This window comes from Lontra canadensis, unplaced genomic scaffold (genome assembly GCF_010015895.1).
Source record: "Lontra canadensis isolate GAN:19392208 unplaced genomic scaffold, GSC_riverotter_1.0 scaffold10, whole genome shotgun sequence".
In the NCBI taxonomy this organism is placed as follows: Eukaryota; Metazoa; Chordata; class Mammalia; order Carnivora; family Mustelidae; genus Lontra; species Lontra canadensis.
In genome coordinates, this window is record NW_022631004.1 from 18,540,841 (window position 1) to 18,545,443 (window position 4,603).

The 4,603-nt window shown below is 36.9% G+C and overlaps 1 pseudogene; it reads left to right on the plus strand.

Annotated features, from left to right (window-relative positions):
* Positions 1 to 1,861: 1,861 nt before the first annotated feature.
* Positions 1,862 to 2,330, plus strand: LOC116866513 (annotated as a pseudogene).
* The last annotated feature ends 2,273 nt before the right edge of the window (positions 2,331 to 4,603 follow it).

Sequence of the window (4,603 nt, forward strand, 5' to 3'; positions counted from 1 at the left end):
TTTCTGCATCAGTCCCTGACATAATCTGTGATATGTATACAAATTTAAATCCCCCTGATCATCTCTGCCTAATTCTATTGGGCTCATTTTGATCATCTATTTTTTTCTGATTCTATACCACTATATTTCTTAATTCAAGTAACATATTGCTAATACCGTATTTTCAAGACTAAGTGAAGGAAAAAAGTGTGTGCAGTAATCTTACAGAAGAGCAAAGAGTGAGTGGACTCTGATATGTCTTGTGGTTGTAGTAGGGCATGGATAGCCCTCCTAATCTTAGTGATGCATGTGATATGATTCAACTCTAAATGATCATTGCTTTTTCTAGCCAGAGGTTTACATACAAGTCTGGAAGCCATATTTTACTAGGGTTGGTACTACACATATATGCAGTCTTTATTCTGACTCCCACAGAGATCATTCTGCCTCTCATCTCTCTATGTATTGGCTCCTTTAATTTAACTTGGATTGGTTTCCCCAAATCGATCTTTATTTCTCTGAGTTTTCAGATGTCTTGTCCTCTTATTACAGGGTAGCTATTCACAATGGATTTTTTTCTATTCTTTTCAGTGTTGTATTACCTAAGTTTTCTTTTCTGTGTTTGAGAGCCTTTTATCACTTCTTTTAGTTCTTGCAGAAAACTTGCATTTTCTTAGATTTGCTTCATGTCACAGACAAGTATCTTGTCAAATGTTCTCCTTTCTCAAAACATAATTCCTTGTCATTCTAGATGTGAGAAAGATCCTTAAATTCTCAGGATCATAACCGCTTGAACTTTGCTTAAATATTCCATATGGGAGGGGGCAGAGAGGAGAGCCAGGACACCAGGTAGCTGTGATCTTGTCACTCTTCTTTTGTCACTTTCTCATCCATGGTCCTAACTCCATGTCCTTACTTCTGCTCAGGAAGACATCAGTCTACCAACAACAAAACCGCATAAGGTTTCTTTTTCTTTCTTTTTTTTTTTTTTTTAAGATTTTATTTATTTATTTGACAGAGAGAGATCACAAGTAGATGGAGAGGCAGGCAGAGAGAGAGAGAGAGAGGGAAGCAGGCTCCCTGCTGAGCAGAGAGCCCGACCGCATAAGGTTTCTAATCTAGCAACTTACCTATGTTCAGGGGTCAACAGTTGGTGCTTAAACAGTTGGTGCTTGAACCAGCATCTCTTTCTCTTTTTCCACACAAAATGCCTATTTCTGGCAAAATGAAGTATATATGTGGTTTTATTTTTTCCTTCAGCTCTAATATTTGGCATAAATTTGTGCTGTGCCTTTACCACCTTGTACTCCACACACCTACTGCTTCAAATAAGAGCATGTTGATTTGGTCCTATGGAATATACCTGCTTTGGGACAATTCTAGGGTCTTTTTTTTTTCTAAGATTTTATTTATTTACTTGACAGAGATCACAAGTAGGCAGAGAGGCAGGCAGAGAGAGATGAGGAAGCAGGCTCCCTGCTGAACAGAGAGCCGATGTGGGGCTCCATCCCAGGACCCTGGGATCATGATCTGAACTGAAGGCAGAGGCTTTAACCCACTGAGCCACCCAGGTGCCCCCAATTCTAGGTTTTTTAATGTTTAAAAAAAATGTGTCGACTTACAGCATTCTCCTTTGATTAGGTAAAAAATTTACCATGTTTGTTAACTATTTTTATAGATCATTGCTTGTTCCAGCTTTTTTCACCTCTTTCATATCTTCAGTTACCTTTGCTGTGTTAAAACAAAACAAAACAAAACAAAACAAAACAAACAAAAAAAAAACTTGCCACTCCTCCTGATGCCCCCACCCACCCAGTACAGCTCTGGTCGCACCAGGCAGGTTCAGACCTCCCGGCTCAGTCATGTTTCTCCAGCTGCCATCATGATTATCAACTGGCACGTTATCAACTATGATGAGCTGTTCTCCACCTTCTACAAGATCTGGAAGATCGCAGAGGGGCTGTGCCTGAAGGTAGAGGAGAAGGTGGTCAGTAGGACAGAGGGTAACATTGATGACTTGCTCCTTGGTGGAAATGCCTCCACTGAGGGCCCCGAGGGCCAACATACCTAAAGCACAGTCATCATGGGTGTTGATATTGTCCTGAATCATCACTTGTAGGAAACCAGCTTCACCAAAAAAGCCTGTAAGAACTGCATCAAAGTTTACATGAAATTAGTCAAAAGCCAGCTTGAAGAACAGAGTCTAGAAAGAGTAAAACCTTTATTGCAAGTACATCCTTGCAATTTTAAAAAACTACCAGTTCATTATTGATGAAAACATGAATCCAAATGACATCGTTGCTCTGCTGGACTCCTGTGAAGATCATGTGAACCCATATGTGATTTCCTAATCATAAGAAGGCCTCTTCTGTAGCCAGAGTCTCTAAATTTGCTAATAATAATAAATGAAATCATCATAGGACTTGTGGGTACAAAAGCGAGATTGGCCAGATCTTGGAAAGAAGAGAATAGAACCAAAATAAACAACTGATATTAAAGACTCATGATCAAAAATAATTCCAGGGTGATGCTATAAGCCATTGGACAAACTGAAGAATAAAATAATAAATAGACTCTCAGAACCTAAATGTCCTGCTGACTTGGAATTATTCCATCAGGTTATGATAATTTGGGGAAAGGAGGAAGATACAGAACAATGAGCACAAACCTGGGCCAGGTGTATATTTAGAAGTAAAGGAAATTGGGAGCTATGGACAAAACAGTAATATTTGCATTGTAAAACAACTAGACTCCTCTTTACTGTGTTGAAGAGTTTTTCCCAGGATGTTACTGATTATGGGCACCCTTGAAGTAAATAATGGTTACAAAGTTTTCCTCTATTATGGTCTTTGGGTTTCTTATTTGTGAGATGGCTCACTGTCTTTGAATCCTTACCAGGGAACAAAAAAACACATAGACGGGAAATCCTGAATCAAGTTAACTTACCAACAAGAGAAAAGGAAATTCCCAAAGACTTCTTTGGATAAGACTTCTATACTTTTACTTCCTTGGCTAGAGAATGAAGAGGGACAGGAGTTCCCAGTATATCTTCCAAGTGATTTTGCGTTGGGCATGAAAGCCAAACTAGGCATCCAAGGAATTACAGTTAATATAGGATCTGGATTTGGATAAGCTAAACCATTGGAAAAAGTCTGCCAGCTCTTTCCTAAAGACTTTATAAGGACCACAACCGAAATAGGTGGAAGCCCCATCTGGTACAATCCAAGTGTGAGGCAGCCAGTAGTAAAGCTGCCCAGGAGAGGACAGTGTTTTGGGAAAGAACATGGAGCCATCCATGATACTCAAGTCGCAAATAAGAAACAATGACAACTGCAGTGGAGACAGTTATAGGCTTGTAATTGTGTTTTTCCAGGTTTCTAGCACATGTTTTGAGGAAGCACTGGATAAATTAATCATTTAGCTTTCTCCTTCTGCCTCATCCTCAGGTAAGTGGGATGTAGGGATACAACTTGTACTACTGAACCCATAGGTAAAAGATGTTCCTATATCTGTTCCTTGGCTAAGAAATGAGTATTTGACCTAAGTCCATCAGTCTGATGTTCTTGACTACAATTTTGAGTCTTGAATATAGAGGGCTGCAGGAGCACAAAGACTGTTTGCAATCATTCCCATGACTAAGAAAGATTACTAAGATTAAGTATCTGAGGTATGTATATACATATAGATAACACACATACACATAAATTCACATTCTCTCTTACTTATCATCTATCTATCTATCTATCTATCTAATCTGTATGTCCTCTTTTTGAAGTTCTTGGCACTGGTGATCTTTACCTCCTGTTGGAATAGACTTGCACATTTGTAGGATTTTCTGCTTCTTTCAGGGTAGTCCTTAAAAGTGGTTTTCAAAACCATCATACCTAAAAAGGTTATTCACTCCATGGGATGGAAGTAAGACATAGATATACTTGTTTTAAAATATTGGTAAGTTTCCCTATCAGTTGGTTATCTGTATAATATTAATTTTGAAAGTATAAGATTAATAAATTATATAAAGTATAATACCAATAACTTGAATTATAAAATTACCACCAATTACAATGACTCTTTACTTTAGTTTTAGCTTATTGTCATTGCATGTGAGTAGTAAGCATGGAGTGTGTTGATATTTATAAACACAAAATTATTGGAATATTAAAAATAAATATCCTAACTTAAGAGATAATACTGTAAGAATAAATATTTTTGTATTCTCCTTAAATATAAAGTCATAAATCCTTGACATTTTTGGATGCAAAATCAGAGCAGCTTAGGACATTTCTGATGCCAATTAAAGGATGGGCAAAATAAAATAATTTTTAAAAAGAAACTTGACTTTAATAAGTAATAGTTTACCAACGATGTTAATACTTTCTTTAAGTTTACAAAGAGAACAATATTTAGTTACTAAAACTGAAAATTTAACAAACCATAAAAATGAGAGAGTCAATAAACTAAATAAATGAAATTACCAGAAGATTTAGACTGTTACAGAATTTGGAAGTGATACTTTGTTTGAAATGAAACTGTTTGAAATGGCCACATCTACTTCTATAGACACAAGTAGAGAAATTATTAAGGGATTCAATAATTTGAAAATATTGTGTGAAAAATAGAGTGA